Below are 20815 nucleotides of genomic sequence, written 5' to 3'. Positions count from 1 at the left end.
ACCCATACGTATATATGCGCCTGTTTATTGGGGTAGTGTTCCTTGATAACCCACATCCAAACTGGGTCTCACCTCTCATTTACACAGGTGTAAATCCAACATCACTCCAGCCCCTGCAGGGCTCAGACACAGCCAAGACTACCGAAGGTCTGCTTTTTCCTGGAAACCTCCCCTGCTCAGGCTCCCCACGACCTCACATAACCCAGCCCCAGCTCCCGGGGACCCTTCTCGGGGTGGTATTATTAGAGGGGAGAAAAAGGAGCCTGACTCACTGCGTCCTGCACCTGCGGCTGAATTTCCCTCCAGACTCGCTAGCAGGGAATGCAGGTTCATGTCAGGGCTGTTTTTCCATCCCCTTTTCGGGGTTAATCTCTCCAGGGCAGTGCCTGCTGGAGGAGGCTCCCTGGCTGGGTCTGGCTGCGGGCAGATGTCTGTCCGATGACAGAAGCGCCCTTCACGCCTGCCTGTAACCTTCATCTGCTGCAACCTGGTCCCTCCTGCGCCTGGGACAGGTAGCGGGGGGTCACAGCCCGCAGAGGAACAGCAGCAGCACGGGCAGAGGTGCTCAGTCCTCCCCACCCACCCACAGCTCAGGTGGTGCATGGAAAGGGACAGGAGGCCCAGCGAAGAGCCCTGCTGCTCTCTTCCAGAAACAGATGGCCAAAGCTCAAGCTTCACCGTATGGATCTCCCTGTTTTCTTCCATTTCCCTCTACCCTCAACGGTTTCAAAGCCAAAGCAGGGAAAAACAACAGGAGTTCCAAGCGGGAAATTTCTTTCTAGTCCTGGATGCAGAAGGTTGAGATGTATCTGCATTACCTGCTCAAGTGCAAGGATAAATTTCAGTGGAAGATATATTTCTGTCTTTTCGTGATTAGTGCAGCCTTCAGAAACATAAAATGCTTCTGCTGATGCAACAGAATTTATAACCAAAAGGATCATTTACTACATTAGGAGCTGAACTACAGGTCTTTCAACCCTCCCCATAACTAAATTAAATCAATGTAAGTTGTCATTCCTCCCATGACAGAGGGTCCCTGAGGGCTCCTCCACAGCAGCTGGGATGGGGACAGACACCTCCAAGTAGAAATCTCGGGAGGGACTCATTCCTGAAGCAACACCAGTCACAAAGATACCCTAACGGTGAGGTTGGCATATGAAACCCAGGAGAAGGGTCAGAGGAGCGCCAGCACCCGCTGACTGGCTGTGCAAGGCAGTTTGCAGTCCAGAGCAAGCACCCAGCCCGCAGGGCTCAGCCTTGCTCCTGCCGGCGGCCAGCTGGTTAGAGAGCAGCTCCCCAGGAGCACAGGGTCACCAGCAGCACAGGAGAGAATGTGTGGGTCATCAGGAATGCCTAGCAGTGGGACAGACATGAGCATCACTGACAAAAGAGAGAGAAGGACAAACTTCCTCAGCTATAACCCTACAGCTCAGGTCATCTAGCAGCTCCCCAGCCAAGCTGTATTAGAAGCAAACCAAGGCTTTATACCTGAGCAGATGGTGTTGCCTTCCCACCATTCCTGCTAGCAGCCACTCGTGCACAGATGAGTCTTTACATTCTCCACAGCTGGCCTTAATCTACAGCTCCAAGGTTTGGGGCTATGCTGTGGAGGAAATGGGAGCTGGTGCTCTGTTTTCTAAAGTAGCTCTGCAGGTGAGTAAAAGAGAAGTGCTAATGGGGGAGCTCTTAAGTCTAGCTCAGAGGGAAAGGCTTGAGGGAGAGAGATGTTACAGGTATAGAAAGAAGGAAGGATTTGTCTTTTCTTCTCACATGTCTGGAGTATGGGATGTTATGGGAATGTACCCACCACTGGTGTTTGCGGAGCTCATGCTGTCTGTGATGGTTGTTCTGGCATTCCTCAGTCCTTCAGAGAAGGTGAGCTTGGAGAAGGGAAAGAAAGCAGGGTGGAGGAATCTGGGAGGATTTCCAAGCAACTAACTCTTGTATTGGAAGTAGTGAAGAAAAATGAGTTTTGTTTTGTTTTTTGTTTTGCTTTTTCCCCTGGGAATGTGATGATGAGCAGTGTGGCAGAGGGCTGTACTATTGCGGTAAGGAGCCTCTTGTCAGGAGCCAGAAGCGGTTTCTGGGTGTTCTTGTTACCTGCTCATCTCCGGATGCCTTTAGAGGGCTGAAAACCAGGCTCAGCAACACCATGCTAGGTGGCTGGAGATGCACTCACTGGTAGGCAGGACTGCTGGAGCCCTGATCAACCAAGCCATTTCTGGGAGTAGCTTTGTTACTGAATCACCAGTGTGTGACCGGCTATAGTCTTGAGCTCCCTATCCAAAACCACTACTGGTTTTGAAAAATCCCACTCCTTGGCATACAGAGCTCCCTGGAGCATCTTCCCCGTATCTAGTCTGAGAGAAGAAAAAGCCTGAGTTTCCAATTACAATGGTGGAGGCTGAAAGAAAAAGGTAGATGGTATATCCAAGTCCAGCTCATGGCATGGCTGCAAGAGTACTCAGGCCCAACTGAGCTAGTCAGGTATCTCCTGAATGAAGTACTAACTCCTTCCTCTGCCCTTTTCTTACCAAAGTAAACCCAATTTCTTTCCTTCTCACCTTTGGGTTTTAAGGCTAATAAGTGAAATGCATCTGTCTCATGAGGGTCAGGAGGAGCCCTTGCCTCCATAACTTGTTGCTGGGGGAGCTGGCAGCATGGTGGTGACTTCCCCTGTGCCAGAAAACAGGATTTCTAAAGAGAAAGTTTGAGTCTGAAGCCTTGGGGGAGATAATGGGACAAGAACAAAGAAGAGGCTCTGACATTAAATCATATTAATTGCAACATAATCTTGAAAAATGTGTTCTTGGCTGCCTGATCCACTCATTTAATGAGAAACTGTACACCTACTTTCCTTCACCAAGAGTTCATTTCACACGCAGATCACAGCAGGGTCTTTCTTCATCTGGAAGGATTCCTCCTGCTTTTGCATACAGAGCACTTAACATGTTTGCCTTGAAGTCTCTGTTTTAAAACACACTCTGTCTCTGTGTAATGCAGTTGGTTTTTTTTTTCCCCCATGTTATCCTGGATCAAGCCAAGCACGCTGCATCTGCAGTGCTGCAACCACTGCCGGCTCTGCGTGGGCAGGCTGTGCTGGAGCCAAAGCCTGACGGCCCATGTAGAGGTGCCTGTAGTCAGCTTGGCTCATGCCACTCACAACCAGGGGAATTGTAACCTGTGACAGTAATTAAGGTGATGAAAAGTGAGGTAGTTCCAGAAATAGCTCTTGTGGAAGAGCAAACCCAGTCATCACTGCCGTTATCCTGGTGTGATGGGGCCAGCCCCTCCAGGGCATGGAGGCTTAGGGGTTTCAGCCTCTCGGTGGGCTTGACATCAAGACCAACATCTGAAACTCACAGCCTTGTGCTTTGGCAGGTCAGAACCCAGCTGCTTTGCCTGCTTATATGTGACCAGCACACAAGCTATTTCACTGCGTTAAGGGAAGTCCCCACGTGCAGACACTGAACTAATTTCCCTTCTCACCCTGGCTGGCTCTCCCTGTGGGAAAGGTAACAGCTCAGCTTTGCAAGGCAGCTCTCCAGGAGAAGCCCCAACCCTCCGCCCGCCCTTAGGGATGGGCAGGGCTCGAGGTGTGCAGCTGGGTCCAAAACCTGCAGGTGGAAGTCGCACAGAGGATGCCAAAGATAAACCCACAGAGTCCGGGCTGGAGCTGTGTGCGACAAGGGCGCTCAGAAAACCGCTTTCTCATCCAGGATTTCCATTAAACCCACCACTTTCTGTGTGCCCTGCTCCAGCAGACCTCATCTGACACGATGTGAGCTCAGTGCAGAGGGGAGGGGGGCACGAGGCAGGAGGCCTCTGTTTCCTAAAATAGCCCTGACAGGTGCCCTTAATATCCTGGCACCAGCGTGACGCCACCGGGCGAGGGCCATTAGAGCTCCCGAAATGGATTTCATCTCCTTGAGTCTAACCAGATGTAACCCTGGACCTCTGGGTCACTTTTATTTGTCCATCCTCTGTCAGGCATGGAGACTCGAGCGCGGAAGCACGCCGGTGCCCGCGCGTGCGCGGCGATCATCCTGCTGCTGACGCACGGAGCGTTGGGCTGGGGCGAGCGCGCGGCGCGGCGCCAGCCCAAGGCAGGCACGCCGCCGGTCCCTTGGGATCAGGCGGCGCTGGGAAACGCTGGTCTCTGCTGCTCCCTGCCATGGACCCATCTCACTGAGTTGCAGCCTCTCTTCCCTCTGCTGCTTCTTGTAGGGTTTCTGTTCTTTGTCAGCTCAGGGACTTTTTACTGAATCTTTGATTTCACATTTTCTTTTTAAACTGTCGCTAACGAGTAGCAACTCAGCAATTTCACTGCTGTGTTCTCTCCTTTTTTTTCCTTTCTTAACTTGTGTGGTTGAGCCCTCACGTGCCGTCTCGCTTAAAGACAAGATGAGAAATAAATACAATGACAGCTTTCGGTAAAGCTATGCCCCAGTTCACCTATAGCTGTTGCCCCAAATACGTGCAGCAATTGTATCCTGCCGGTCCTACATGGAAACATGTTCCTCCTTCAGATTTATGTCTGGACGGTTCCTACGGAGGCTGGGACTCCATGATGGACGGACTCCTGATGAGCTATCGGAAGGCAAAACTGCACAGTGCATTGCACTGGGGTTTTGGAGATTTCTTCCCAGCGCTGCCGAGAGGATACTGGGCATATCAACTATCGCCTTGTTCTGCATTTTGTCTTCTGACTTTCTCTGTAAAGGCACGAAGTTCTCTCTAGGGTAGCACCAGGTTTTGTAATTGTTGTTCTCCCTACCCGAGGGAGCCCTAGGGATGCCACCCACAGACAGGTACTTTGCAATCACCTGCCTTTGCTGGGACCTGTTCTGTCCCCTGTCCTCCAGCCCGTGGGTTCTGGGCAAGCTCGGCTGGGCCTGCCGGAGCTGCTCTGCTGCGGTGGCTGCGCGGGAGAGGGCCCCGGATTTGGCGGTGGGGCAATACACCAGTTGTCTGATTAAGCAGGAGGATGCAAATCCTTCAGAGACGGAAGTTTTTGTTAAAAGGCAAGAGGGTAATTCTTCATTTGCAAAATGACACGATGTTCCACAAGGCGAAAAGGGAAAAAAAAAAGACCCGCAACATAACTGAAAACAACCCACCCAACCTCAAAATGGTAAATCCAATCAAGCTTTCCTGTTAAATGTAGGCTTTGAAGAACATTGTATTTAATCATTAACAGTGCTGAATCGATATGAATAATCTGAAGCAGCTCCGAGCAGCAGGAGCAGTTTATGTTTACAAAGAGATGAATATTGATGCAGCCTGAATGCTGCAAAGCCCACTCCCGCCATGGCCCGTACGTGGGGTTGGTAACAGAGAACATGGGCCACTGGGGAAGGGTCCCCACAGCCTGCCAGCTGAATGCAGGGAGAAAAAGTGCACTGAAAGTATGCAGGAGGCTATTTTCTGCCAAGTGTAGACCCAGGCTGTGCCGCTGTGTAGGGGAGCCCAACACGCAGGTGGTTTTCCATTCCTCTTCCCACTGCTCCTCTAGCTGATAACAGACATCGCACTCGCACCACCATCCGGGACCAAATGATGCTCTCCCTGCCCCTCTGCGGGCTCAGCTCCCAGGATCAGGCAGTTACCTCCTCTGGACCCGCTGCCCACCCTGTGGTGGCAAGGAGATAACTCAAGGCAGACTTTGACCTGCTGAGTTGTCCTGGTGGGACTGTGCAATGAGCAAGATGACAAGTTTACTCTCACAATTTAAGTTGCTTTTGTAGGTTTAGAGTACACCAACTGCCTTCAGCCCTATCTTTTCACTGACAGAAGGAAAGTCCCAGGGCGTTTGAGTGATGCTCTCTGCCTTGAATCATTTGGTGGAGAGCGGTGGTGGGTGGGTGTACTGTGTGAATCACAGAACTCATAATTGCAGCCCCTGCTTAACAGGCAACTGCTTAAGTTTTTGTTTAGTTTTGTTTGCTGTCCTATTTTTCCTTTTTGCCTGGCCATTTGACAGTGGTTATTCATTAGAGCTGTTTTTATTTGGACATTTTGAGAAGCCTGTTGCCTTTGGCTCTGGGGTGCCAATAACTTTTTAATGAATTCTCCTGAATTTCCCCCAGATGGAAATGAACAAAAGAGCTGGAGGAGAGGGTGTGATTTCCAGTTTCTGGGAGCACTTTACAAACAACTCGGATGATTAAAACGGCAAGGGTGCTCATTTAATAACAGGTTTTGTCAGGATTCAGCCAATTAATCTCAAAGAAAAATGAGCCATTTTGTTAAAGCAGCCACTTGAGCTTCCTTCTCTGTTCAGCTTCTCTTCAGCCTCACCATGCCTTATGGCTTCAGCGTCTAACTTGAAGGGTGTTAATGGGAAAAGCAGAAGAGCCCTCCAATTCCCACGCAGGCAGCAGTTACTGCCATGCCACAGCCTGCCAGCTCCTCCTTCCCATGGGGCTGCTTTTGTGAATGTTTTTTTGGAAATACGTGTAAGTAGACAAAAAGATGCCTCAACAGAGGGCAGATGTGGGTGACCACCAAGATCAAGGGCTCACCTCGGCACTACAGGAAGGAAAGTGTGGCTCAGCCCTCTCCGGTGGCAGCCACCACCCAAACCGTGACCCCACGGGCAGACCACAACAGGTATCCCGGGCATCTCTTCCTGGGCTGAAGAAGCATCACCTTCTGTCCATGGGCGGGTGGTTCAGCTATGGGATAACCAAAGGGGAGATAAAACGCACTGAAAATATGTAGGTGACTGTTCTCTGCCCCACTGGCAGCGCTCCCTGCCTGCACCCCATGGACGTGGGTATCGGCAGCCACGGCTGCGCCAGGTACCATGTTCAGATGTGAGCAGTTCAGGGCTGCCGATGACTTCTAAGAGCTTTCCACCACAGTCCCCAGATCCCTTCCCTCTCTAATACGGTGCATGGCTACGGCGTTACCCTGCTGCCTCGCAGTGCACAGGGACCGGGAGCCAACCACTTTCTGTCCCAACTTCTGCGATTTCTTTGATTTCCTTTTCTCTGCACAGTTCCTTCCCCTCTGCAATTCAGACAGGAGGAAAAAAAAAAAAAAACCAAAACCAAAACCCAAAACAACCCCACAAAAAACACGTTGCCTGATGAAAAGAGTAAAATAAATGAATTTTAAAAATCTTACTCAACATCATTAACTTGGCGCAGCTTGGGCAATTTCATTTTCACAGACATCTCTCAGCCAGCCACTGTCAGTGATGAGAGTGAAGATGGATTTGTTCAAAAAAACCCTCAGAAAACATGTTGGTTTATTTCTGAGGATGGAAATGGGCTCAATTTTTATACTGGTTTTCAAATTCTTTATCAATACTTTTCCAAATGCCTTCCTTACTCCCCAAAATCAATGAACATGTTACAACACGAGAAGTGAAGTTTGAGTTTCGCTAGCACTGCCTGGTGTTTCTGTTCCTGAAAAAAAGGTATCAGAAATGAAAAAGAAAGTGCCTTTGGACAAATCATTAACATAAAAATGATTTGTGACTTGGAACTAGTGGTCTAATCACATATCTTTTGTGAAAATAGAATATTTTGATGGCTTTTCTCCAATCTGAAATAGTTAAGGATGATATTGATCTGGGAGGACAAAAAAATAACAAAGGTCTAAATGACAATTGGCAGCTGTTTGAAATAAAACTTCTAGCTCTCTAATCTCACAATCTGCAATCATACAAGTAAACTTCATTAACTGGGGGGAAAAAAGAAACAAAACATACAGCTTCAAAGAGAAAGTTAATAGAGTAATCAAAGTGTGCGCTTCTATACTGGTTTCTGGGTTTATAAAATGAAAGGAAAGACAAAAGGAGGACACTTACAAAAACTGTATTTTGCTGATTGTCACGGGAGGTGTTAAAGACTCAGTTTACAGAAACAAAAGAAGGTCTATCAATTTAGCGCACTAAAAAGAAGCTTATAGAGATGGTTTCCATTGCCTGTAGTTAGATAGTCTGCAACTTTTCCTTTCCTCTGCCCACCTCACTGCATGCATGCAGTGTAGTCCCACATATCGGGGCATTTCCCCATGTCCCCCTCTACCTTCACAGATTTGGCATGTTTTCTCCTAGCCCTCGGTGCTCTGGTTAGGATGCTGCCCTGCTTTTCCTGCAGGCACTGCTCATGCAGGCTGTACGTAGCATCCCATATACCAAAGTCCTCACCAATGCAGTCAGCAAAACCTGATACTCATGGCAAGTCCCTTCGCGTGGGCAGTGTAGAAGATAGATAAACGCATGTGAATGGCAACATCTTCGGTGCCAAAAGTCTCCGGAATGGTTGTCCACCTCCTCCTGGTCTGTTCCAGGAAGGGGGTCAGCCCCAGTGCCCCCAGCTTTGCAGCAGCTGGTCTATCTTGCCCGGGGTTCCCTGGCTCCCATGGTGGGCACTGGCCGCCTGCCCTCGGGAAGCGGTTCTGGCCCAGGGATTCAGCTGGAGATCTGTCCATCACACGGTGCTCCACTCCATCCCCTTCTCCTGCTGGGACGCTGGGCAGGTACGCCAGCCTGTAGGCATGGCCCTGGGCAGAGCCCCTCTCCTGGCTGAGAATGCTGTGTCTCTCCTCCATGTTCATCAACGTTTCACAGGGTACCCAGCCTGAAAAAGGTTTCTGAGCCAATACCGCTAACAAAAGCCCTGTCGTGAATCATCCACCACCTAGAGCTGGGACATCAGGTATCAAATTAATTTAATTAGTAATTACTGTGGGCTTTCAAGAGCCATTTGTGCACAGAACATGCCACAGTGGCCACACAGCCATCTGCCTGAGCCTCAGCCTGCAGCCCGTCTCCCCACGAGAAGTGTGGGCAGGGTGAGAACGACGAACTCTCCGTGCTGCGGCCTTGGCATTGTGCAGGATAACCCAGAGGACAAGTTGCTTGCAAGAAAGAAATTAAAGTTAACCGCACCTGTCCTCTCATGCCCCCTTGGCAGTGGCACCTGGGGTCTCGCTGCACAGCCGGTGGGGCTGGTAAGGAATCATGCACCAGAGGGGGATGGAGAGAATGAGCACAGAGAATAGGGACACGTGCGGTGGGGAGAAGGAGCAGGGAGCCTGGGTGACCTCCCAGGGATGAGAGACCAAGCCCTCTCCTAGCTTTGGCTCGGTTTCCCTTGGTCCCCGATCAACCACGCACCCTCACCCTCTCCAGCATGTTGCACAGCCGGAGACGTGCCAGGGCTGGGAAATACCAGGGCTGGGAAATACCAGGGCATCTTGGGCAATGCTGGGGAGGCCAGCGGTGCCCAAAACCGCTCACCTGCACACAGCAGACAGCAAATGAGCAGGATATTGCATTCAGTAGCTCCTGCCTGAAGATAAGACTGCTGGTTAGCTTGCACTGTAATCTGCATCTTGTTTAAAGGCTGTCAGCAGACTGCTGATCTGACCGCCCTGTTCCTGCTGCCCTCCCCTTGCTACACTTGTTGGTTAAATAAATGTCTATTTTTGTGCTCAGTTTCTGCTCGTTCACCACGTACTCTCAGGGAAATGAAGAGCTGTGTTTATTCCAAATGGGTTTATTGAAGTATCAGAAAGCACAAATCAATCTACAAACGAAATTATATGGTACCCCAGGAATCAAAACTGACAAACGCAGAGATTTGCTGTTAAATTAATAGCAAGCCATGATAAAAGGCAATGCAGACCATAAAATTAGTCAGGTACAACACACTCCCTAAAATTTAGAGCTTACAGGCACACTGTTCAATTTCAGAACTAAATAACCAGCACAGGGGTTTTAAAAATCAATATTGCAGGCCACATGGCAAAGCACATTCCAGAAAGCACTGTACGCATTTTGCAATGAAGGACTGACTGACTCCTGCCTTCCTCTATCCCCCACGAGGCAGGGGCAGCACCGACGTATGCGCTGCCCGTGGCGTGGGCTGCAGGAGAGCAGCACTGGTAGAACTTCTACAGCAAGTTCTCTCACTTTTCCAATTGGTTTGGGCAGAGGCAAATTCAGTGCTGCCTGCTGCACCTCTTGGGCAGAGGCTGAGGACCTCCTCACGTCTTCCTCCAACGCCGGCGGGGCCGAGAGTCGGTGTTTCTCTGGCTGGTTGTGGTACAGGGCTGAGAGCGTGCATCGCTGCCGGGCTGGGGAAATGCCCTTTGTTCAGTAAATAAATTAACAGGAGAGGTCAGGCTGGCAGGGAGGGCGCATGGCAAAGCAGGAGCAGAACAGTCGTCACCCACCGCATGACTAACAGGCATCGCGGCTTCCCCAGGGCAGCGTAACCCAGGTCCAGCGCTGTAAAAGCGATGCAATGCTGGAAATCACTCTCCAAAGCCAGAGGATAGCTCCCGGGCAGCCAGCGTACGCCAGCACGGACACTCTCTGGAGACGCTCCCTTCACCCCGCTCTGTGGTGGGGGGGTCCCTGCTGAAAGCTGGGGACGTGGCACGCTGCGGGCAGTCACCCTCGGACAGGAGGTGTCCTCTGGGCGCGGTGCGGCAGCGAGGCGCTGTGCTAAGCGCATTTTTCCACTAATAGAGCTGTCCTGGCATGGCACAAGCATCCGCCGGCACGCCGCGTTCATCCTGAACGACAGCAACAAGATGCCCAAAGTGTGGCTTTGTGAAAGGGGCAGCACCTTGGGCTTTGCTTTCTGAGCTCATTTGACATTTTCACATGTTTTGCAGGGCTTCTCTGACTTCTGCCGCTTGCTATCCTGTCCTCTAATTAACTAACAAGACACATGATGAAGCCATGACATGCATAAGAAATGACAGGGCCACCGACTACTCCAGTGTGGCATTCCCCTCAGGCGCCCTGCAAAGCGGCAGGCGTGGGGCAAAGCTTTCCAAGATAACGTGCTAATATGCATCAAAATACGAGAACTTTTAAAAGTGAGAATAACACATCCCTCGGTAGAGACTCCAGGCACTTGAACCCCGGGGTGCTCCTGCCTCCCCAAGCGCCTGGCATGGCAGAAGGGGTGGGAGAAGATCGTTGGCTTCTCTGGGAGCCTGTTCAAGGCAGTGTGACACATCCTCTGTTAAAGTCGCTGTAGGGCTGTCATGAACACTCATATCTTGAGGACATAGGCTAAAACTCTCCTGGAATGTTCCAGGCTTTAAGCTAATAAAGCTATTACAAGTAAATTAAGTTATAGGTATCTAATGTTATAGTCTCTTTGGTTTTCGCTGCCTTTTGTTTATGAAACTAAATACACTGATGCCTAATAACAACTAAAGATTGGCTGATGAGCAGGAAATCAATCCATGTCTCCTGGGCAGTCACTGACTATCAGTCATTTTCTGAAATCTGTTTTTTTATAAACATGCAACTATCGTCTTACTAAAACTGAATTAACAAATTGAGCTGATGTATGACTGTATGTAAAGCAGCTCTGGTGAGTGGTGATGACTTCTACAGGCTCCAGCTCGGACTTCTCTCTGGAAGAGGTCCAGGGCAACCCAGCACAGCCCTGTTTTGGAGCAGCCCGTGGTCCTTGCCATGGTAACCCCTCTCTGCCTGGCCACGTGCAGCCTTTCACCTGCTAGCCCTGGCTTGTGTTTTTTTCTCAGGCAACCTCCGAGTTTTAGATGCTGTCCCTCATAAACCCTTCCTCTGGGCCAACCCACTGGGTACAGACCTCAGCCTTCCCCTGAAAACCTGCTTGCACCCTAAAAAAATGCAGAATAGCCTCTTCAGAGCAAAGTTTTCTGTATTGAACTTGTTCTCTTCCACAAATTAAGCAGACAGAGGACTATCCTGGGAGCTGCCTGTCTGAATGTTTTGTTTCATGTTGAATCAAGTAAGCCACTGCCCCGGTATCACTCGTGCTGCTCCTGCAGCCTGCCAGACTGAAGGACATCTCCAGTGGCAGCTGTACCTTGTTTTGGGCTGCAGTTCAGTCCCTGCCGCTTTCATACCCATAACAAAGCCCATCTCTATCAATATTAGCATACAAATATGCATAAATTACAGCGCACATCCCAGAACACATTACAGTCCATCAAGGCTTGCTCGCAGGGTGAGGCTATGAGCTGCTTAACACCTTGAAGGAGCACCCGGGGGGAGGCTGGGCAGGGACACAGGACACAGCTGGCCGCTCTCCAGGGGCAAGGACACAAAGGTCTGGGCTCAGTGGGAGCAGAGGAGCTCCCCCAGCCTCGCTGGACAAGCCTTTTGAAGTCCAAAAGTGTAATTTAAGCATTCACACAATCTCAGTGTCAGAACCTGATAATGATTATAATTTCCTGCAGCCTAATTGTGCAAGAAGCAATGCATAAACAGTTATCCCAGACATGTCTTGACTCAGGGTGTCCCTTAGCTGAGTAAATCCACCTTAATTAATGCTTCTTAGAAGAGAAACGGACAAGGCTGGCTGCATGCCACATTCCCAAGCGAGTTGAGTGTTAGCTCATCTCTGCATCTACAGGCCACTGTAGGCTGAGATCAGCCGACTTATCTCACTAGAAGCAGCCCAGGGTGATGAGGTGGTCACCTACAGCTCTGTCCCGTCATTCACTATGCTGCCTCTCCTTGGCAGAAACCAACACCCAGACACAGGGCGACGCTGAGGGCAGCTACCTGCAGCCTTCTGGAAGCATCTTGTGCTGCATCTTTCACCTGCTGAAGCACCACTGGAGAGCTGACCAAGGGATCCTCCATCCTAAAGGAGAGCTGCAAAGCATCTCCCCACTAAGGACGTTCCATCTTGCTTGCACTTGATTTCAGGCCAGCATCTCTCTCCATGTACCATCCTTTCCACCTCTTCTGCTGCTTGTGAGCAAGATGGGACTGAGCAGGAACATCATCTGCTGCAAAGCCCAGTGCGAACGGGATACCAGTGAGCTGAGCAGCTCGGTGCACGCCTCACGGGCAGCTCCCGGCGATAACAGGTACAGACGGGCTTTGCTCCCAGGCCAGCGGAAGGGATGTCCAGGAAGGGCTGTAGCGGCAGGTGGGTGGATGCCAGAGCAATGCTTCAAATCCCCACAGCTCCCAGCAGTGAAGAGTTCCCCTTCTCTGCTGCCTTCATCCCCTTCCTCTCACACAGACACTGGACAGCACTGATCTGCATATCAGCCCAGCTGTGAGCTTTTGGGAAAGTGGCACCCAAAACAAGGCAGGGAAGCCAGATGTAGGGAGACGAGCCGGGCTGCCAGGGGCCGGGGGACCTCCAGGAGAGCCTGGTGCCTGGGGAGGGGACGCATTGTTTACAACAGCAGCCGGCCCAGCAACACACCTTTGTCCTGATCATGGTTTGTGTTTATTTTTTGCATCAGCCGAGGCCTCTCACCCTTGTTTGAAGGCAAGGGAAAGGAAAGAGCTCGTTTCCCTCAGTCACAGGAGTGGCAGCTGTGGCGTGGCAGGGATGAGTTCAGGATGCCTGTGGAAGAAGAGCTGTGTCTATGAGGCTGCTCAAGGGAATGGCCTTTAGCCTGGAGACCAGGAGATATTAATGAGCTGTTAATTATTCCTGAGCTGCTCTTTCTCTCTCTCACATATACCCCCTGCACTTACGCATTCACCCAGGTCTGGGCGAAGGGGTGTTGGCAACATCTCAGCCAGCCAAAAAGGTGCAGTTCTCTCTGCTACTTTCTCTCTTCCCTGTGGTCCAAAGTTCCCAGACCCACCTCCCATCATTTCCCACATATTCACCTGTCATCCGAGCGTATTCATCTCCTTGTCCTTTGCCGATAAGCTATGAATGCTTCCCCCTCCCGGTAGTTCAGGCAATGCAATCCCCTTGGAGTGACACAATGCCCGGGAAATGGGCATTTATACAGTGTCCTTTGCTTCGGACACTTGTTCCGGAACACCAGAAAGCTGGTGAGGGGCCAGAGCAGCAGAGCCCAAGGCAGGCAGCGCTTCACCCTGCTCCCAGCTGCTGGTACCCAGCCCTGCAATCTCAGAGCCTCCTGTAGCCCTGGGAAAAGCCAGATACTGGCCATTTCAGGTTGCCAAATCAAGCAAATCCAGGCCCCTCTGGTAGCGCATACATCACATACGTGACTGGGGAATGGGAAACAGCACCTGCAGTTTCCTCGGTGCCTTGCCCTGGACCAAGTGCTGAAGCTTGCCCAAGGTGTGCCAGCAGCTACCCCACAGCTCATTAGGATGCTCAAGCAATAAAGGTAATACCTGGGACTGCAGGGACTGATACTTCCAGGCAGCATTGGAGGACTTGGAGCAGGAGGCAAGGAGGGAAACACACGTTTGTGCCATGTGCTTGGGCCAGCAGAAGCTTGCTGTGGCACGTACCAGGCACAGGCAGAGAGACCATCTTAGCCTGGCACCCACAGCCAAGCAAACAGCTTCTGCCTCTCAGCAGGGCTTAGCGAGGGGGTTCAGAGCCACGTACATGTAGTCATGTCATGCTGAGAGCAGAGCTGGCCAAAAGCATGGAGTACCCACAGCCGTGCCATGCCACTTCCCTGCTTCTTAGGCTGAAGCACTAACAGGGTTCAGAGACAAGCTGGCTCCCACAGGCGCAGGCAGTCAGAGCCAAGAAATCCAGCAGGACAAAAAGAAAACAAAAGGCACCCAGAAAACAACCTGCACAGCAGCACACCAGCTTCCAGGCCCCAAGGCTTTTGATACGAGAAGGGAAGTGTTTAGCAATGGGGCATTCTTCAGAGCACAACGGGGAGGCAGCAGAGCTGCAGCAAGGCTGGCTGGGGGAGGGCTGCGAAGCCAGAGCAGCAGCGTTACAAGCAGGAACGGGAGAAGGCTGCATATGCTGCTAGTGGCTCTGGAAGTCCCCTCGACATCCCACCTGCAGAAGTGACAGCACAGGAAAGGCTTTGTGTCTGCTAGAAATCAGCACTGGTGAGCAGCAGCTTATCAGCCGTTGTGATCCAGGAAAACAACATCCAGTTGTGAAAACGGATTTGTTTATGGATGAAGTTCACAAAGCACCTGACCTGTAAAATAATCCAGCCTTCAGAGCCGTGTTGTTTTCACTACAGAATAGGAAGAAGGAGCTTGTCTGTGAAATGGCACCTAGGGTCAGGCTTGCTGGGCGACTGAAGCAAGCTCAGCAATATGCCACACTCCAGCAGAAGAAATGAGATAAAGCAAGAACACATCTAAGAGTATGCAGAGATAAAAAGCAAAAGAGAAACATAACTGCACCCACAGTTCTGTGGGTGGCACTGGGAAAAACATAACAATGGAAAACAATGTGCATACGGTTCCTGTACAGTCACCATGGCAAGAGAAATTGTTATCCTAAAGCTTGCAGAGCGGAAAAGCAAAGGAAAAAGCCACCCTGTCAAAGCCGTGACTGAAGGTTTCTGTTATGCCCATGGGTGACACTGCAGGTAGTGCAAATCTGCACAGAAGCGAGTGCCCAGACGAGCTCGGAGGAAGGCATCTGCATCCAGATCAACCTCCAACTCAGTGTCAAAACAGCAGCAGGACATCAGGAGTTTTGTGAGTGAAGAGAAACTTCTTCAGCGCTCTGGAAGCAGAGGTGGCACAGCCCAAGCAGGCAAAGCCGCGCTGAAGCATCTGTGCTGGCACAACCACAGCAGGAGCTGCAGGGTGGCAGTTCCCACAACGCCATGGCAAGCAATGCGCTTGGAGACTTCGCTTAGTGTAGGCAATACCCCCAGCTCACAGACCCGGTGCCACCAAACCTTAGAGAAAATCTTTGTGTATTACAGGCAGAACAAAGACACAAGGAAGTCCCAAATGCAAGTGACACACTGTGACATGCCTCTGCTGACACAAAACACTCAAGATGGATTTCCAGGAGGAGCCTTACAGAAATGGTACCAATAAAAAGAAGGGAATGATTCAGGCAGCACAGGATCTGCCCAGGGAAGATTTATTGCACTGGAAGCAAAAATAAGGGCGTGAAGTAAATTGGAAGAGAAGCTGCTCCACCAACAAGTCAGAGCCCATCACCCATTCTCAGTCCTTCATGTGACATTTTCCTTCTCCATCAGCCAGATGTAGACAGTCACAAACCTGAGTTAAAATGCAAGTGGAAGAACAAGACTGCTAGCAGCATGCCAGGCTGGCAGGACAATGTCACAGCAGATGACACTCTGGAGTAAGGCACTGAAACACCACCCATCACACCCTGGCTTAGGTCTTAGAGAAGAGGCAGGAGCAGGCTTCAGCTTGGCCAAAAGCAAGATGAAATTTTCAGCAGCTGTGGCACCATCGAAGGGACACCTGCTGACTTCCCAAGGCAACAGCCTTCCTGCCAAAAAGCAAATGCAAATCACCAGATATCCTTTCAGAGACTATTAGGATTTGTAAAGTATCTAATAGATACTCCTTCCCAAGTGTCTCTTTATTCATTGTATCCTTCCGCATGAAAATACAACAGATAAACAAGATCTAGAGATTTCAAATCTGAAATGAATACTGAGAACACAGAGGGATGTTGCATCAAAAAAGTAGTTATGTGCCAGTTTTCAAGGCAGGTTTGGAAAGAATCTGAGAACAAACCATACTGCTAGTGCTCATGGCTACTAGTTTATCAAGATAGCGTCAAGGAGGTTTAAGAAAAGATGTCAATCCCAGACACCGGTATTTTATGGGGGAGTTCAGCAGGACACAGAAGGAAAGGACTGACAGAAGCCAGAACAGACTCACGAACGCTACTCTGCAGAAGCCAGGTACAAAGCAGGGCCTGTCATCCCCAAAGACTGGAGCTTCTGGAGTATCAAAGAGCTTCCAAAATAGACATAAAGATGATGCAGACACAGAGGGCAGAGAGATGACTCAGAAGGCAATGACCCTCCTGACAAGTTTGGCTGCCCAGGGATACTCAGCACCCCGCAGGTGCCTTGCACCTCAGCGGTGCTCCGGCATGGTCTGCCCCAAGTGTAGCCACCACCAGAGCATGCAGTTTATTCTGCTGTCAGATCATGAGACGGACAAGATGGGAAAGCCCAGCTGATGGTTTAGGGAAGTCTGGGAGAGACTTCAGAAAAACACAAGCCTGACGCACCGGAGTCATATAGGAACCTCTGCCAATCCTTCCCAAAGCACTGGAGCAAAGATTTTTTTTTTTAACCTGATTAATACTGTACTAATACTTTGGGATCAAGCATGGCTTAAATCTTGGACGGCATAAGAAGTCGTCATGCTGCAATTCAAAAACCAGCTGCAAGGAACTGAAGGTGTCCCAGACAGAATTAAACCTTAGAGACAGGACATAAATGCTGCAGCCATTGCTCCCTACGCACCGATCTATGTTTATGCATTCTTGTGTGGCCCCAACGCCACCGTCAGAGCAGGTGCAAAAGAAAGGAAAAAAACCCCAAAATAAAATAGCAAAATAAAACAACCACCCCATAACCAGTGCACAAAGGGAATTTGGTTATGCAAGAATTTATCCTTCCTTTCTCAAAAACCGTCTGGTGCTCAGGGGCTCATTTCTTTGTATTCATCCTGATTCCTGGGCTGTATCCCAACAGCCCTCATGGCAGCCAAGTACAGAGTCTTTCCCCCCCCACACCCCCTGTAGCGTGACAGGAATTGTTGGCACTTGTGCTGTTTCCTACACTTGTCTCCGGTGCTGTGGCGAGGGGAGCCTCTTGCTGCCAGGTTTCCTGCCCATTTCCCTCTCGGGGAGCCATAGCTGTTGGGACAGCATGCAGGAGCTGTAAGCAGCTTATCTGGGACCCCCAGTGCACCCTGGCACCATCGTGCTTGTCTGCAGAGCTGGGACAAGACAGGAACATGGAGCTCTTTGCCCATCAACTGGTACCAGGAGACCCAGTTGCCATTCCCTGTGTCCCTGTCACTAGCACACATGGTTTCTACCAGCTGCACACTCAGAAGGGATAAAGCTTTCTGCACCACGTTTACCAGTTCATTCTCTGCCCTCTCCAGTCCCAGAGGGATGTTTTCCCTGGCAAAGCCCAGTACAACATCCAGCACTGGTCCCCCATCAGTCCTGCTGAATGCAAAGCGCCCATGAGAGCAGAAAGTGGCTCTGGAGATCAGTGCTGGTAAGTCCTGGGGATACCTGGGTGCCCTGTGGCCAGTGACAGCAGAGCTGACAGCTCCAGAGCTGACCCATGCCCAATGCCATCTCAGCACAAGAGGTATTAAATCTCAGCTGGGAATTTTTTTTACATCTGGCCTCATTATTCCCTGTCCACAGTCCTTGGCCATTTCCCAGCTGCCCTGTCCTTCCTCTTTTTGGTTTTGTTTCTCCTGTCCCTCAGGGACACGGCAAGCTCTCAGGGCAGGGACACCAGCAGTGCAGGCATAGCCCCCCCACCTCAGCACACAGACAGGCTGCGCTGCCCACCTTACCGTAGTGCAGGCAAGGGGAGGGTTATTTAAGCACATGCAGTTACAGTTAGTGACTCCTGGCTGTGGCTCAGCCTCCAGCATCAACCTCCAATATACCTTCTAGCATACATATTTATGATCCCAATTATGACTGAACAAAACCCCAGGTTGCTGTGAAAATAAATTATTTTTAATGTAAATTGCCCAGTTTACATACTTCACCCACCTCTGCTTAGCAGAACAGCTGGTGTTTACCAACTTCTCATTACTCTTCCAAGCAACACAAGAAGGTGCTGGCTGGAGAGGACCAGCCACCCCGAGAGAAGATGAGCTCAGGTTTACCTCTGACTCACTGCTCCTCCACATCACTGATGAGCCTCCAGCAGAGGCAGGCTGTGCTGGAGGTCAGCCTTAGCCAATGCCCGAGGTTTAGGGAGATGGTTCACAGAAATGGATAAATGATGTGACCATCCATAGACTCCAGCTACAAAACCTGGGCACTGAGCTCCAGAACAGCTCTGCGCAGCCGCGGTGTGCTTTTAGCAGGGGTGGTGCAGGAGCATCAGCTGTGGTTGATTGCTCTGGTTAAGGGGAGGCCCAGGTGGGGATCCTTGGGATGGGAGAGGTAGTTCCCACCCACACCCTGGAGCTGCACAAGCACACCACCAAAATTCAGACTTTTGTCCTAAGCAGCATGTGCTTTCCCTGCCCAACTGCTAGGCTTTGACAGTACTCAGAGAGGGTTTCTATCCCCCGTTTAACCCATAGGACCTGAGGCATGGAGTGGAGAAAGGCTGGTTTGGAGCTGGATGGTGCAGATGGGAATAGGAAGGTCTCTCCATCCAGCCCAGCCTCCTTCCAGCACAGGCCTGGTGAAAATTTGCAGCACTGTACAGTGAAAGAATGATGAAAGATGTCTGCTGATAATAATTATTATTGTTGGGTGTTATATTTCTGCAGGAAAGAGTAGTTTCCATGTAAACCCAAATAAATCTAGCTATCTCTACACTCTGTCCATATCTGTATTTACAGTTATCAGCACTTCCTTTTTCCTAACACCTCGGGAGGCTCACACCGGAGCTAAGATGATCCAAGAATTATTCTTGTCATGGTATTTCCACTGTCCAAGAACAAGTATATGTTAAAGAAATCCAGTCCCTCTTTATTCCAAGCCTTAAATGGCCCCCTGAGGCATTAAACAAAAATGGGGTGAGAGTGCCAGCATCGGCAGGACTGGCCAGCATATGGGGTGAGAGTGGCAGCATATGTCAGGACTGGTAGCACTGGTGCCCGGAGGGTTGCACTGGTGAAAGACTGGAGTGAAACGGGTTGGCACCAGGTCCAGACACTGTCACGCAGAAGCACTGAAGCCAAAGCAAGGAGGTGCCTACAGCACCCTTCACCCTTTGGAAGTGCTGGAAAGGAAGGTGCTGCTTTTAGCAGCTGTGTGAAGGCATGTGCTGCTGCACGTGGTCCCCACCAGTCCTATTTCCAGCTCGGCTGGCTGAGTACTGAAGGAAGGAAGGAAAACTCCGAGGACTGGGCATGGAGCAGTCAGTCACATGCGGCTCAGAAATAAGTCAAAAGCCACAGCAAGATAACGGCACCTGGCATGAGGAGACTTGATCCATCCTTTCCCTTTCCCCTATTTCTTCCTCTGTCTGTTTGAGCTGACATTAGTGCTGGCGAAGGCGGGCTGGACACTGGTGGCCAATGCCTACTGTAGGATAAATGCCTCCTGCGTTTCTACAGTCATGCTCTTCCAATCTTCTCTTGCAGCAACATCCCACCTCTGGCCAGGCTCTGCACCCTGCAGCACCTTGGGTGCATACCCCTTACGTGGTCCCTGTGCTCCCTCCTTACATGCACACATCAGTGCTCCCTGCTGTGTCTAAAAGACAGACAGCTCTCAGTCGCCTTGCCCCAGAATGATGGACAATAACCTCCCCACCCAGGAAAGGTGGAGGACAACAACCCCCAGCCTGGCTGCCCCAGGACCTGAGCCGTCACCTGGTGACCTCCTCTGGCACCAAGTCCCCAAAGCATCCGTTTCTCTGCCCACAGAACTGTGCTGGTGGCTGGAGGGACGCGGTATCCTCACCCTCCCTTGGGCACAGGCCCAGGAGCTGGTATGCACGACTGACGGCTCTAAGTTTCATTTTATTTCCAAGTATTATTATGGAGCTTAATTAGCCCTGGCCACTCTGACCTCTCATCCCACTAGGAAAACTGCCCAGCTTTGTCACAGTATGTGGGAGCGGGCGGGTGGACAAGGGAGAGGGGAAATGATGTTTTAGGGGACGTTCACAAGGAGCAAGTCTCTACTTTTTTTTCCCCACGCACCACAAATTTGTTTGTGGTGTTTGTGATTTAAAGAGGACACATTTGGTTAAAAACCATGGGCCAAAACCACAGTCCCTGCAAATCAGAACATCTCCATTTGACTTCATGGAGCTTAGCTGATTTAGACCAGCTGAGACACTGACCCTCTGTTTAAACAAAGCCCATTTTTTCTCACTGGTGCTAGGCAGAACACTCTCAGGCTTGGCTCTGGAAGGGATATTTTAGCGGGGATGCTCTCTGCATGATTCATCTTCC

The sequence above is a fragment of the Phaethon aethereus genome, assembly GCF_964289735.1.
Source record: "Phaethon aethereus genome assembly, chromosome: 14".
NCBI lineage: Eukaryota > Metazoa > Chordata > Aves > Phaethontiformes > Phaethontidae > Phaethon > Phaethon aethereus.
Note: the sequence above shows the minus strand (reverse complement) of the source record.